Genomic DNA, 16,451 nt, shown 5'->3' on the forward strand with positions numbered 1-16,451 from the left:
TTTTTTTTATGGGATTTAGCAATCCTGTGAATCACTAAACTAATATTTAGTTGTATGACCACAGTTTTTTAAAACTGCTTGACATCTGTGTGGCATGGAGTCAACCAACTTGTGGCACCTCTCAGCTGTTATTCCACTCCATGATTCTTTAACAACATTCCACAAATCATTCACATTTCTTGGTTTTGCTTCAGAAACAGCATTTTTGATATCACCCCACAAGTTCTCAATTGGATTAAGGTCTGGAGATTGGGCTGGCCACTCCATAACATTAATTTTGTTGGTTTGGAACCAAGACTGTGCCCGTTTACTAGTGTGTTTTGGGTCATTGTCTTGTTGAAACAACCCTTTCAAGGGCATGTCCTCTTCAGCATAGGGCAACATGACCTCTTCAAGTATTTTAACATATGCAAACTGATCCATGATCCCTGGTATGCGATAAATAGGCCCAACACCATAGTAGGAGAAACATGCCCATATCATGATGCTTGCACCTCCATGCTTCACTGTCTTCACTGTGTACTGTGGCTTGAATTCAGAGTTTGGGGGTCGTCTCACAAACTGCCTGTGGCCCTTGGACCCAAAAAGAACAATTTTACTCTCATCAGTCCACAAAATGTTCCTCCATTTCTCTTTAGGCCAGTTGATGTGTTCTTTGGCAAATTGTAACCTCTTCTGCACATGCCTTTTTTTTAACAGAGGGACTTTGCGGGGGATTCTTGAAAATAGATTAGCTTCACACAGACGTCTTCTAACTGTCACAGTACTTACAGGTAACTCCAGACTGTCTTTGATCATCCTGGAGGTGATCATTGGCTGAGCCTTTGCCATTCTGGTTATTCTTCTATCCATTTTGATGGTTGTCTTCCGTTTTCTTCCACGTCTCTCTGGTTTTGCTCTCCATTTTAAGGCATTGGAGATCATTTTAGCTGAACAGCCTATCATTTTTTGCACCTCTTTATAGGTTTTCCCCTCTCTAATCAACTTTTTAATCAAAGTACGCTGTTCTTCTGAACAATGTCTTGAACGACCCATTTTCCTCAGCTTTCAAATGCATGTTCAACAAGTGTTGGCTTCATCCTTAAATAGGGGCCACCTGATTCACATCTGTTTCTTCACAAAATTGATGACCTCAGTGATTGAATCCCACACTGCTATTTTTTTGAACACACCCCTTTCAACTAATTCAACTAATTGCCCAATTGCACAGCCTTAAGAGCGTGCATATCATGAATGCTGGGTCTCATTTGTTTTCTGAGAATCTACTGAACCTACTGGTAACTTGTTTGCCACGTGGCAATAAAAAAATATACGAAAAACCTTGATTATTCTGGTTAGTCACATTGTACTGCTATTATTTTGAACAATACTGTATGAACATGGTAAAAAGAAAGAACCCTGATTGATTTGTTAAAGGCATGTGGTGGTTTTCTAGCTAAGTGAAACTGTTTACAAGAATGCAAAAACAGGATGCAACAATGAGAAACCAAACCCAACAATGCAGCCCACGGACCATGCAAATAACATGCCAACAGTTACTAATCTGATAAATTCCCGGAAAGTAAGTTTAATGTGCTTTTGATCCCTTTATTACAAATGCATCACTAATTATAGGTTTATTACATATAATTATTTCATTTAAATAGCTAAATCTGTTTTCAACAGTCAAACAACATGTTTCAAGCAGAAACTGAAAATATTGTTATTTTTGCATTGTATTGTATTTCCCTGAATTCTGACTCAGAGTAGATCCTAAATTGTGTTGAGAAAATCCAATTTAATCCAAACTTGCCAAAATGTTTTGTAACTTGAAAACTGTGGTGCAAAATGTATATATTTTGTTTCTACCTGTGTGTCTGTTGGGAAAGAAAAAAAGAGAAAAGGCAGCCCTTTAAAAAAAAATTATAATAATAATAAAAAATGTGCATGATTGCTTGAGTGTTTATTTTCTTAAACATGTGTCTTTATTGAAGTTAAACACAGAACTGAAACTTCAAAAGCCTTATTTTGCCTCAAGACTTGAGAGCTGCTGAATCAAGCTATATTAGATTTGACTATGGAAGTGTCAACAAATGAGCCTGTCTTCCAACAAAATAAGATCATATTTGTCGTTTGTGCAAACACCTTAATGCAACCTATATTTACATTTTAAAGTTAAGCTCCCTCTAGTGGGCGTAAAAATAATGATAGTATCATGTTGCATCTGTTTATTTAAATGCAATGTGTGAACATTTTACACCAATCTCACAGTAATTTGTATATATTTTACTAGGTGGCTTATTAGTTCAAATGAGCACACCTAACCCCACCGCTAAACCGTACCCCTAACAGAAATCATGCAAAATTATGATTTATAGAGCATATACATTTTATGAGCATGTGCGTTCTTTGCAATCGATCCCATGATCGCATGATTACATATCGTCGTATAACGCAAAACTGACGTCCTGTTGCCGATAGGGGCACAATTGTAGGCTCTGATCATACAGTCTATGGCTCTGATGGGTCCTATTTGGACAAACGACCTATATGGGCGTATTGGTTGGAGGACAGGTTCCACAAAATATATAACAGGCTATGATATAATTAACAGATTAACAAAGGGAAAAAAATACTGCAACAAGTAGGTATAGGATAGGCTCGTTTTGTGACATTCTTAATGCATTTATTTCTTTTTTTAAATATTCATTTGATGTAATCCAACTGGTTGCATAGGCGCCTCGTGCACAAATAAACAACACCGATTTTAAAACATAAGTGAACTATATAAAGCCATGTTCAGGATACATAATGAATAATAGTTGTGCAAACAAATGTAACAAATGTGGCAAAAATGGAAACATTTGGATTCTTGTGGTATGAGACAGTCTCGTGAGCCCATTGCCGTTTCAGTTTTGCTTGACATTTGTATGCTGTTTATAATGAATTCCACTATAGCCTAATTTGTATTTTACAGTTTAATATATAATTTTATAACTACTTATTTTTCATTCTTTGTCTGTTCTGAATACCGTTAAATTAAAAAATATTATTTGTAGGGCGAGGGGAACTTAATAGGCTGTCTATATTTACCAGTATTTTAATAACATATAAATTACATAAATTAATGTAGTCTAATTGTTTGCAATTACTAGGTTGATCAATTTCTCTTTCATGAATTTACCTCATCTTTTTGGCTGAATTTCCTTTCTCCGTGTCGTAAACTCTAGGAGCAAGGCTTCTAAATTTAGGGGCGTAATATTCAAGTAACGATTGTTTTCTGCTGCCATATTTTTCAGCGTGTGATCATTCATACGATGGAACTGGTGGCATACGAATGTTTCATGAATCACACATAAAATGCAAATGTAATTGAGAAATAAAAGTCTCTGAGCTGCATCAGTTTGTGTCAAGTATATAAACCAGAGATTGACATCATGAATCTGCACAAATATAAACCTGCACCACTGTTTAAAAGTGAAAACACTGATCTCAAATGAAAAGTCTCAAATAATGCCATTCTGCTACTGGGCTCATATTCTGAAAGCTTCTAAGAATCCTTTCAGAGAGCTGTTAATTTAGCTTAAAAAATCGAATTATGAATCAGGACCAGTATGAGAGCAAGCGAGGAAAAGACAAGAACAAGTCTTCTTTTGAAGACTGTGATTGGTCCAAGAAGAAAAAAAAAGAGTACTTTTAAACAGGGCCTATTTTACTTACCCTTATCTTACCCAAATCACACACAAACACACACACACACACACACACACACACATATTTATAGAACAAAATACTTTTTTTAACAACTTGGAATGATGAGCCGCATGAGTTGGTGTCCTACGCAAGCGGATTACTCTTCTTATGGTGAATGTGATTTCGACGTGTAAAACATGTTCCTGGATCAACATTCTAGTTGATCCTGGAACAGCATTTCAATCAACCAATCAGAATTGAGATATAACTTTTCAGGAAATATCTGTTTTAGGCTTACAATCAGGGTTAGTTGCTTCTACTGAACTTTGTTAATTAGTTATCGTTTCCCATTGATTTTAGGAATAAATTATGGGTAGGGTTAGGTTTAGGGGTAAGGCTAAGTTTATATTTTTGGACAATAATGTTGATCGAGGATCATCAGAAGATGTTGATCCAGGAACATGTCTTACTTGGCAAATCACTGCGACCCTCTACGTATAGGGAACGGCAGTTCTGTGTCACAGTCATCATGATTTTCTAAAGTGCTACTGCTTTTAGTTAGCAGATTGTACACTATAACCATAAATGTGGGTTTTTATAGCACACAATGACAGAGAACTCTATCTTTAAAACTTTTGACACGTGGGATGTAGAGAGCTTTTAACTGAACATATTATATGCCTGCAGTCAAATCAGTCATTAATACTTTTGGCCGGTTTTCCAAAAAGAAAATATGTGAATTTTAAACATGATGTGCTATCGAAGTGTTGAAAATTTCGTATTCACATTACACATAGCAGCAGAAAACAACACTGTACAAAATGCAACTGCATATTTTACAGTTTACAAAATTATGGTGTCCCTACTCTACGAAGATCAAGTCATATAAAGTCAAATCACAGTATAAACTACGTTGACCAGTAAGGTTTCTATAGCCTAAATTATTTCACTATGTTCTCAATACAACGGTTACAATGTGAAATAAACTTATAAAGTCCATGTTTATCATTGATAAATAGATGTAAAAATTATAATATGGTGACTTTTTACAGTCATTTTTTTTCCTTCTTCTTCCAGGAAATAGAAAAAACATAAATTACCTCAACAAAAGTAATTTTTGTATCAGTTTCTGTGACAAGAATATTTCTTTTAGCACCTGTTAAATATTTTGTTTCCACACTATTGAACATGAATAATCAAAGTGAGTCCCCAGAATGAATCTGGTCCTTATCTTGTTCTATGTTGACTTCATAAATTAAACCTTCTTTAGTGTGAAAATCCCTTCAAAGTTTTTACCCCTCTGAACTTCTCATGATGCAGTTCACATCAAATACACATTGGTACAATTCCTGGTACAATTCCAAAGTCTGGTTCTCTTGCGCTGAAAGCTGAAAATGCATAATCATTAGTAATGAATCTTAATTAATTCAGAGTAAGCATGTACTAAGCTCTCTTCTCATTGCCTTTACAGTAGGATGGATGAATATATTTTCTTATATGTGCCTTCAGAAATCGCTTCTCGGTCGTCCGCATACTGCACAGAAACATTAAAATATCAAACAGTTTAAAATGACTTCTACAGAATTTCACAAAATTTAAAACAAATACAAAATCATTAATTTCACTTTTCAGCTGGCGATCAATAATTTGAAACCAAAAACTATAGGAATAGCAAAGCAAATAATACAGTAAACTAATAATATAACATAGTACATGTGCGTATACTGAAACTAACAGTAGGTATTATTAACTTGCTCAAAATGTGTTTGTATTTAGGGGGACATTTTAGGGGGAATGTCTCCACTGTTTTCTGCTTCTGTCACACTCTGTAACACATCCAACAATTTGTTGTTTATTAAACTTAAATAAGTAGTTACATTAATAAAAATAAACATTATAAAACACATTAGATGCCTTTACAAGTTAACGTAAAGGTAAACCTTCTGTGGCTACTCACCATACATATGCTTGATGTCATAAAGAGTTATGGACTTAACTTACAGTAAAACATATATGGAGTTAAACTGACAAATGATGACAGCAATGTTTTTCCTTAATTCACATGGCTTTAGTGACAGAGTCAATCAGTTAATGGGGTGTTTGGATCATAAAATTGGATTTATCAGACTCTTATCCTTCAATATAATCCACATTTATTAAACTTTTACTAATCTGTAGGTGTTTGTAATCATTCTAAATTGTAAAAGCCTTTCTTGGCCCTGTATCAAATCACTGCATATGTAAATGTCACCAATTTCGCATGGCATCTTTGAGTGTTTACAGGTTTGTAGACTTTTTAGTTGATCTTGGCTTCATATGAAAAGCACATTCTCAAACCGAACCTTCATTTGCGATGCCCAGCAATATGTTGAAATGAGGCCATTACCAAAAAGAAATCCAATACAGAAATTAATAAATGCTAGAAAAATTAAAATAAAGCAAAAAGAAAAGACGAATAGACTTCAGATATATCTCTGTGATCTGGAAGTGCCCAAGACTCATTTCAATTGTTCAGAAATTTACTTGGATGAACTTTATACATGCTTCTACAAGCCAACATTATGTCCTAGTTTGATAAAGTCATAATGAATCACCAAACAGTTTTTTTTTTTTTTTTTTTTTGTAAGAGCAGTTTCCTAAGCAACAAACAAGTTACAATTTCCCTTTTTAATGAGCTATTATGTGAGTGTCATATTTATTCTTTATATCTTACAAGGATGAAACTGGCATTTGGCTGAATGATTCACAATAATGATTCACAATAATAATGCACATTTTTAACCATTATGTTTGAAAAAAATGATCATGCTTGATAGAAGTACACTTATTTTGATGTGCTGAGATACTAGAGCGCATGTAACATGAATTTAATTATTCAATATTACATTCATAGTTAATGTATTTTAAATTAACTACTTCGCAATTCATCATTACAAATATGTAAAAACATTAACAAGTTTTAATAGAAATTACACTGAAGTATATTTAAGCTTACCATAAATGCTTGTCAGTACATTGCATATAAAGATGTTATTAAGTCTTAAGTTTTAGTTGAGAAATATTACGTTATGACAGTTTTATAAGCTTATGTTTCACCGGGTTCAAATGGCCCCGGAAAAGTAAAAGTAAACTCATTTGCCTAACACAATATCAAGTATATTCTGATTGGCTGATTTGTGATCATCATGGCACTGTGGTGAAAACATTAATAAAACTCAATACCATGCACAAAATACAATAATGAGATGTAAACCAGAGATAGACATTACAAGTCTAATCTGAACCAATGTTTAATAGCCTATCGCACTTGATAAAAACAAATAATTGAACAGACCCTCTTTCAGTTTATGGTGGTAATGTTTTATAGAATGTAAAATGGAACAGCACAATCAAGCTCGGTTCATTATTATTATTATTATTATTATTATTCACAGTTTATTCTCAGTACACAACAAGTTCCTGTATAAACGGACTACCCAGAAGCCATACCGGCTTATAAATAGGGCCCTTCAAGACACATAATCAGCACTAATACCAACAAATAATAATCCACCCACCCAATACCCATCCACACCAACAACAACACCATTCACCACAAAATATCCTCCCACCAGTCAACATACATCACACATCTCAACCATCCCTCAAACAAAGCCAATAATAGGGGTATTTAAACATCACAAAAAAGAAAATCACTTAAGTCAATAAAATATGAAACCTTCAGCCTTATGGTGTCTACAAAGAATAATGTTGTAACAATTTGTGTTTAAAATGCTTTTTAAATACATCAAGAGAAGGTAGTTCCTTTATAGACTTGTCAATCTCATTCCAGATCCCAGGACCCTTACATGCTATACTAAAGCTAGTACACTCTAAACTGTTTATGGTCATAACAACAAGATCTTCACACAGTCTGGTCAACATTCACTTTATTATCGATAAAAACAAAAAATAGCAGTCTGCACAACACTCTCAATGTGCCACATCATCTGTTAGAAATGACTTCTGATGCGTCGCCCTTTGCATTTTCCTCCTTTGCTGTAGCTTTTCTTTTTCTCCTGAAATTAAACAGTGAATATGTACTGAAGTTACATATTAAACTACGATTAGAAACCAGCATCATGTTTAAGTCGATTAAATACTGCAATACAAAATTAAACTGTTAAAGAGTTTAAAATGATAGATGTTAAAACTATGAATTAATTGTCAATAAAAAGTCTGATATAAATGCAATTTACCTTTTTCTCATGCCGGGCTTTTTCTCAAAGAGAATGTGTGGAGTCGTGCGAATAGTTGACCGTCTGGGGGGTTTTGTTGCAAGCTGCCGTTTCAATTTGCTGTAGGGAGAAAAATGAGGTTTTAAGCCCCGTTCACACTACAAGCAACAACAAAGCGAAACAATTCCATTCACTTCAATGGAGAGCTTGCAATTTTCCGGCAACACTAGCGTCAGCGACCGTTGGCAAACGGATAAGGCGCATCCAGCAACACAGCAAAGTTCAGAATCCTTCAACTTTATGCAAATGAAGAGCGACTTTTGGGAGCGACAGTCAATAGGAAAGAAGATCGTAGAACTCATGTGATTGTTCAACAAACATACACAATGAAAGAAACTGGGTTCTGTTTCTCATTCATTTCTGTCTGTATGTACGGATTTAATTTGGATTTAGATTATATTTAGTCTTTTGTCTCCAAAATGTTTGTACTTAGCGGCAAGAAACCTGATTCGCTGTTAAGGCAACCAGTAGTGAGAACACCCACTAGCAACCTCAAAGCCAGACAAGTCGCTGTAGTGTGAACGCAGATTTACATTGTGACATGATAGCAACACAAGTCTCCAGAAAGCATTTTACACATCTAAACATGCTAGACTTTCTCTCAAAACCACAGTATTGAACAAGCAACTATGTCTGACTGATTTAAAAAAAAAAAAAGATGAAAGTTATGGTATAATAAAACCTATATGTGACCCAGGACCACAAAACCTTAAGTCGCTGGGGTGTATTTTTAGGAATAGCCACAAAAAAAAACTGTGGGTCAAAATTATCGGTTTTTCTTTTATGCCAAAAATTATTAGGATATTAAGTAAAGATCATGTCCCATGAAGATATTGTGTAAATGTCCTACTGTAAAAATATCAAAACTTTATTTTTGATCAGTAATATGCAATACTATGAATTTATTTGGACAAATTCAAAGGCAAATTTTTCCCAGCATTTAGATTTTTTTCCACCCGGAGATTCCAGATATTCAAATAGTTGCATCTTGGCCAAATATTGTGCGATCCTAATAAACCATACATCAATGTAAAGCTTATTTTTTTAGCTTTCAGATGGTGGATGAATCTCAATTTCGAAAAATGTACACTTAAGACTGGTTTTGTGGTCCAAGGGTCACTTATAATATAACTGTGTAACCTCACCTTTTGACTTTCTTTAACCCGATCATGTAGTCAGGGACAGGACATCCAGCCTTCTTTATGACAGTCGCAATGCTGATACATAACAAACAATTAGTGAACAGAGGCCCATGAAATCAGGGTTAGAAAGGGATCTCCCTTAAATTTCAGACAAAACTATTATAGCTGTAGAGTGCTGTTTCTACTGTACCTGCGAAGGAGAGGTTTGTCATCCTCTGTGAAGAAAGTTATTGCCTTTCCTTTGTGTCCGGCTCTTCCAGTTCGTCCTATAGAGAAAACAAAGCAGCAAGCATAATATAAAAAAGATAGACAACATGAATTTTCTACTCAAACACTTTAGTGAAGAGAGCAAGTTTAATTTATTTGGGTCTGATGGGAAACATTTTGTTTGGCATCAAACTGGGGAAAGACTGAAGCCCAAGTGCATAAAGAAGTCATTGAATGGTGGAGGAGGATCATAGAATATCTATTGGATATTTTCAAAAGATGACAAACAGTTGATCCAAAAATACAGACGAGCTAAAGGGTCAACAGTGCCACAGCAGTTCCACAGGCTGATCGCTTCAATGCCATACCAAAAAATTTGAACTTTTCTGTTTCGCAAATCCTTTTTTTGACTTACACAACAGTGCTGTTTTTAAGTCAATGGTATGGTAGGGTACAAAGTTAAAACAAACTCTGAAAAAAAACAACAACGACACTACGTTTGAGCTGTTAAACATTTTAACCCACGCATGTGCTAAAGTTGAGCAGCATATATAATTCAAGAGAGTTCTCACTAAAGGTCTTGAGAAGAAATGGTTTAAAGTTCTGAAATTTGACGATCAAGGTTTTATGGAGTGATGTGACCAAACTGGAAGTTTTTGGACCCATAAATCTGCGGTATGTCTGGTACAAAAAAGGCAAAGTTTATGAGCAGAACAACACCATCTCCATCGTCAAACATGGTTGTTATGGGGATGCTTTGCTGCAGGAGGTGGAAATCTTGACTGTATCGGAGATGTGGATTCTTTGAAGTACCAGTCCATTTAGGCAAAGATTGTGACGTTTTGGGTGAATAGTCTGAAGCTCATGATTAGTGGATTTCCAACAGGACAATCATCCCAAAGCAGATATTCGAATCTACTGAAGCTTGGGATCGATCGGTCATTGAATGTTTTAGAAATGCCTGTTTGGTTTTTAGATTTAAATTCCATTAAAATATTTTTGGAATTTGAAGAATACAAAGGCAACATGAAATCAAAGATTATCAATGACCTGGAAACTGAAGAAATGGGCCAGGATTCCAGTAGCTCAGAAGCTTGTAAGCACTTTGAGATAATGTTTTTAGTAACTTTATGTCCTCAAATCCTATCTAAATCAATGATTAATGGTGTTATTTTAAGGATAATCTAGAACTTCTGTTAACCTGCTGTTGTGTGCGATCCGCATGGATCACATCCACGTTTATTCCCTCGTACACCAGCTCATGGAAGAGCTCTCTGGCACAGTCAATAGACTGAACAAAGACCAACACTGGCGGCAGAAATCCCTGAAAGAAAATGATGGAAGTTATGACAATTTCAGTGTTAAAAGCTTCTTATGAGGCATCTATATTATGAAACTCTGGATTTTTCTTTTTTCATAAAGAAATTATATTTTGTTATGAGAATGACTAAAGTGATAACTTCACAGACCTGCTTTATAAGGTTTCTCATAGCAAGAAGCTTTCCATTTTCTGAACCCACAAACAGAAGCTGCTGCTCCACAGTCTCAGCTGCAGAGTTCCTGTGGAAGGACAATGCCAGGGTAATCAATTTGAATTGAATTTAAAATAAAAATATTACCTAAATTGAAATATTTTATTTATTGATCCTATGTTGTTTTTAAAAGCTTTCACCTAAGATAGGAATAATTTTATACCAAAAAAAATATTTAATTAATCTTGTCACTTGAAACAAAATTGTTTCGATACCTGGGTCCAATGTTGACACAGACAAGGTTGTCTAGGTTTAGTTTGCACCACTGCTCTACATCTGTGGCAAAGGTTGCACTGAAGAAAACCCGGCGGATTTTAGGAGAAGTGCAGGCCAAGAAAATAGTGGCAAGCTGTTCTCTGAAACCAGTCTTGCCTTCCTCAAAGAGTTTATCAGATTCATCCACCACCAGCCACTCCACACTACAGACAGTAAAGACACATTTAGACTGGAGACAGAAGCTACTTATTTCCTGTGTATGATGGTGAACATGACACAATCTGGAAGCTCTTTGATACGAACACGTTATTAAAACTTTAATATATTTTCTTGGAGAACTGTTCAGATTTGAGATTTTCTTAAACTGAACCACAGAGTTTTTGCAAATCACTCACCTACTTAAGTTGATAGCAGGAGGGTCTTGATTTAATAAATATATCAATCTGTTAGGAGTCGTCACTAATATGTCTGGAAAACAAAAGTAAGAACAAGAAATTAATCATTTCTCTATTGTAAAATGCAATTAATTCTTAGGACGGCAAAGTTGAATCAACTACTCTGTCTTCATTGTCACATGATCCTTTAGAAATCATTTTTAATATGCTGATATGATGCTCAAGAAACATTTCTTATTATCAACGTCGAAAACAGTTTTGCTGCTTAATATTTTCCTGGAAATCATTATTCATTGTTTTCAGGCTTCTTAGATTAATGTAATGTTTAAAAGAAAATATATTCAAAATATTTTTGTAATATTTATAAATGTCTTTGAAGACATTATTTAATCAGTTCATCCTTGCTGATTTAAAAAAAAAATTATAAGTAGGCTAAATAAACATCACATACCAAATTTCTTTGCTGTCTTTGGCCCATATTTGTTCACAGCTTCAACTCCTTTATTGATCATGTGAACTCTGAAGCCCACTCTCTGTGTTTAATTGTTAGCAATACATAGATTATTTGTTGCAGTCTACAGTAATAATCAGCACGAGGTGGGCTGAAGGTTTACCTGAGTGGCGAGTTATTAAGCCTTATTAAGGGGCTGGCGAAGGTGGGCCAGCAGGGGCAGACAGAAGGCCATAGTCTTACCAGAGCCTGTCAGAGCAGATGCCAGGATCTCCCTTTTCTAAAACAAGCACATCCATGATTGGATCAAAACTCTTAAGTGAGAATCAGGAAAACACACACACTTACATCCGACAGAACAGAAACATGTCATACAAGCATCATGAGAGGAATGGCCTGCATCTGTATGGGTGTGGGGGTCTGGAAACCCGCTGCCTTGATGTTTTGAACAATTCGTTGGTCCAGATCATACTCCTCCTGCAGCTCTTCAAAGGTGGAAATAGGATCTGGAATGTCTGTCCCGTGCACGTTAATCCGATTTTGGTGCCGTATCCGATTCACCTAAAACACACGTTCAATAAAGTTTGTTGCAATTAGATCCATGTAGATACATAAATATAAATTCTAACACTGTGCCATAACTCAAATCACCCAAATACCATATCAGTTACTGGCTGATATTACATATTCCTAATTTATTAGTATCAATCATTAATTGTGCACATTTATTTCCTCTATTTTTATATTTAAAACTCTTTCTCATTCACCTAACTCTCAATCTAGGGTAATATTTAAAAACACTAATAAATTCAATAAACCTGTTAAGGGCAATCTGAGCGCAAAACTCAAAATGAATATGTATTTTTCATTAATGTACAGTATGAAATGTACATTATGAATAATGGATCAATGCACGAAAGGCTGCTGGCCCAGATGGCATTCCTGGACGTGTACTTAGGGCATGTGCAGGGCATGTGCAGAGCAGCTTGCTGGGGTCTTTACAACCTGTCCCTCCACCCTCCACCATTATGAAGTGCTTTGAGCGACTGGTCCTAGCACACCTCAAGAACTGCCTCCCACCCACACTGGACCCACACCACATGTTTGCTGACTTCAGTTCAGCATTTAAAGGGTTAGTTCACCCAAAAATCTAAATTATGTCATTAACAAAAATTCTAACTGACCCTCTAATGTCACATGGACTACTTTGATGATATTTATCTTACCTTTCTGGACATGTCAAAGTCAAAGTCACCTTTATTTATATAGCGCTTTACACAAAATACATTGCGTCAAAGCAACTGAACAACATTCATTAGGAAAACAGTGTGTCAATAATGCAAAATGATAGTTAACATGGACATGGACAGTATACCATACACACAGTTTCAATGGAGGGACTGAAAGCTCTCAGACTAAATCTAAAATATCTTAAAATGTTTTCCGAAGATGAACGGAGGTCTCCCTGGTTTGGAACGGCATGAGGGTGAGTTATTAATAACATAATTTTTATTTTTGGGTGAACTAACCCTTTAACCCCGTCATTCCCTCCAAGCTGACCACAAAACTTGGAGACCTGGACATTAACACCTCCCTCTGCAACTGGATTATGGACTTTCTGACCAACAGGCCTCAGCATGTTCGGTCAGGCCACACCCACTCCACCACCATCACACTTAACACTGGCATACCACAGGGCTGTGTGCTGAGCCCATTCCTCTACTCCCTTTACACCCACGACTGCATGCCTATGCATGGATCCAACTCCATCATTAAGTTTGCAGACGACACCACGGTGATTGGCCTCATCACAGACAACGATGAGACTGCCTACAGGGAAGAGGTACAGCACCTGGCCACATGGTGCGCTGACAATAACCTGCTCCTTAACACCAATAAGACCAAGGAGCTCATTGTGGACTTCAGAAAGAAGAAAGGAAGCACGCATGACCCCATCAACATTAACGCGATGGTTGTTGAACGTGTCTCCAGCCAGGTCAAGAAGGCTCACCAGCGCCTCTTCTTCCTCAGGACACTGAAGATGAACCGTCTGAACTTTTACCAGTGTGCGATCGAGGGCATCCTGACCAGTTGCATCACAGTCTGGTATGGGAACTGCTCAGTGACTGACCACAAAGCACTGCAGAGGGTGGTGAAAACTGCCCAACGCATCACAGGGACACCACTTCCTGCTCTTGAGGAAATCCAGAGGAAACGCCGTCTACGTCAAGCTCACAGCATTTTTAAGGACTCCTCTCACCCTGACCACGGACTGTTTAACCTTCTGCCCGCCGAGAGGCACTTCAGGAGCCACCGGACAAGGACCAGCAGATCCAGGAACAGCTTTTTCCCTACATCTGTCTCCTTGCTGAACTCTGCCCTCTGACACCCCTCAACACCCCCCACACCATACACGCAGACTCCTCACCCCTCTTCAACACTCTGACTGATTTATTTATTTACAACAAGCAAAAAAACAGTAAGCTTGTTATTACTTGCACTACTGTCTGTTCATCCAGAAACTGAGTAATCCATTTACACACTGAAATATTTTCTATGCACTTTACTATCCATTGCAATAGTGTAAATGATGTTCATATGTTCATAGTTCTGCCTATAGTGTACATACACGTACATAATCAACCTGTATAGTATATTCATAGTACACTTATCTTTATATCATGCTGATAGTATTTAAAATCTGTAAATTATGTTCATAATACTTATTTGTATAGTTATTGTACATATTGTAGACCTTTTATATTCTGTACTTACTGCTTATTGCACTTCTGGTTAGATGCTGCATTTCGTTGCCTTGTACCTACATGTGCAGTGACAAAGTTCTAATTTAAACTAATCTAATGCACTAAATTTAAAGAAAGCATTTTAAACCTCTGATTAGTTTATTTTAGCTTTATTTAAATGTATTTACACAAAAATAACAGAATTTAAACATCGGCCATAGCATGAAAATAATTATCAGCACAGGCCAGAATTTATCATCCCCAGATCTCTTATAACACAAGAATACTCAAGTGTGCCCATTCAAAATGAAAAGTGCTGTGAAAAGCAATAATAACTCTTCGTACCTTCTCCTGATGAAGCTGCTTCAGTCTTTTTAAGGAGGGCTTGTCTTTAGTCTCTTTCCTGGGGTCCTTCACCTTTTCTTGGGATGACATCCATTGGATCCCCTCTCCCTTGCTCTTCTCGGCCTCTCCGTCTGTTTCACAACAGTAAGGAGAAAGAACGGTTGTAAGACAATAAACACTGAATTGCTAGGAATCAGAAGATATTGAAAGATGACTTACCTTCGGTTTTTACCTTAGCTCCGTTGTTTTTCTTTCGTGCCGTCTTCACTGGCTCGGTCCATTTCCGTTTCCCAGAGGCCTGCTCTTCATCCCTCCCTTCTTTCTCTTCTTCACCATCATCTTCACTGAGTCTGGACTCCAGAGACGTGATCTCTTTGCCAAAAAAGCAGACTCCAGCCGGCTGATTTGAAGTGTCCTTGCTCTGGGACTTCACTACCTGAGAGGAGTTACACAAGAATTAATAAAGACCAACTGAGCATGTGTTGATTTGTAACACAAGAACAGTAGCAACCAGAATGCCTGTTTCTTTAGGCTGTACAACACAGTGACCGAACTGAAGATGTTTTAAAACGTGGAAAATAACAAAACTACTTGTTAATACACTCCTTTAGCGTTATTTGTGTTTACTCGGATGAGCATTAGCACTTTAAGGGACACTCGCTTAGGAAACACATGTTAGCCAAGTCGTGGAAGCATCCCAGGACGTAAATTCACGTAAATTCTGCGTTTTACGTAACAACACTACCATACGTAAACGTTCTTATGTACTTTGCTTTAAAACCTAACGTTACCTTAAATCGCTCTGCATCTTTACCAAACAATTTCAGATCAAACTTTGCTCCAGAGCCAAGCTTTCTAAACAAGTCAAAGGCGTCCATCGAAACAGCCGAAAGACATGATTAATCGATCTCAATTTTATGAGCAGATATGGCTGGCGTTCTATTATTACACGTTTTTGTTTCCTCTGTCGTTCACTAGAGAGCGCTGGTTTCTTTTTAAAACTGTTTTTTTTATTTCCTTTACATTTGATACTTTTGCTTTTGTTGCATATACTCATAATACATTTCGTGTAACAGGAATCATTAACCAAAACACAATAAATAAATGAAAAAAAAATTGATGAGCACCAGGTTTATTTCAGACATTTATGTATAAAAATTAGTAATAGTAACTGGAAATATGTTACATATGTGAGTTCTTATTGTAATGCTTAAAGCATAACACTAACAATATCAATAAATGTCGACATTTTTAATGCATGCACAATTATGTTTGAAGAACACATTTTGTGTGATTTTGTTATTCTATTCTTTTGTAGATCCTACATATTGGATCCTAAGTATTCATTTAATAAGGCTTAGACACATTTTGTATGTCTACATTATACTATATTTAAGATTTTACAGTACGTGTACTTACATGTACTTATAGTGTATTTAAATAAGAAAGTTCTGATAATACTAGGTAACT

At 36.2% G+C, this 16,451-nt stretch overlaps 1 pseudogene; it reads right to left on the bottom strand.

Moving 5' to 3' along the window:
* Positions 1-7,525: 7,525 nt before the first annotated feature.
* On the bottom strand, positions 7,526-15,934 carry LOC113038078 (probable ATP-dependent RNA helicase DDX52; annotated as a pseudogene).
* Positions 15,935-16,451: the final 517 nt, after the last annotated feature.

Source organism: Carassius auratus, chromosome 21 (assembly GCF_003368295.1).
Source record: "Carassius auratus strain Wakin chromosome 21, ASM336829v1, whole genome shotgun sequence".
NCBI classification, from domain to species: Eukaryota; Metazoa; Chordata; class Actinopteri; order Cypriniformes; family Cyprinidae; genus Carassius; species Carassius auratus.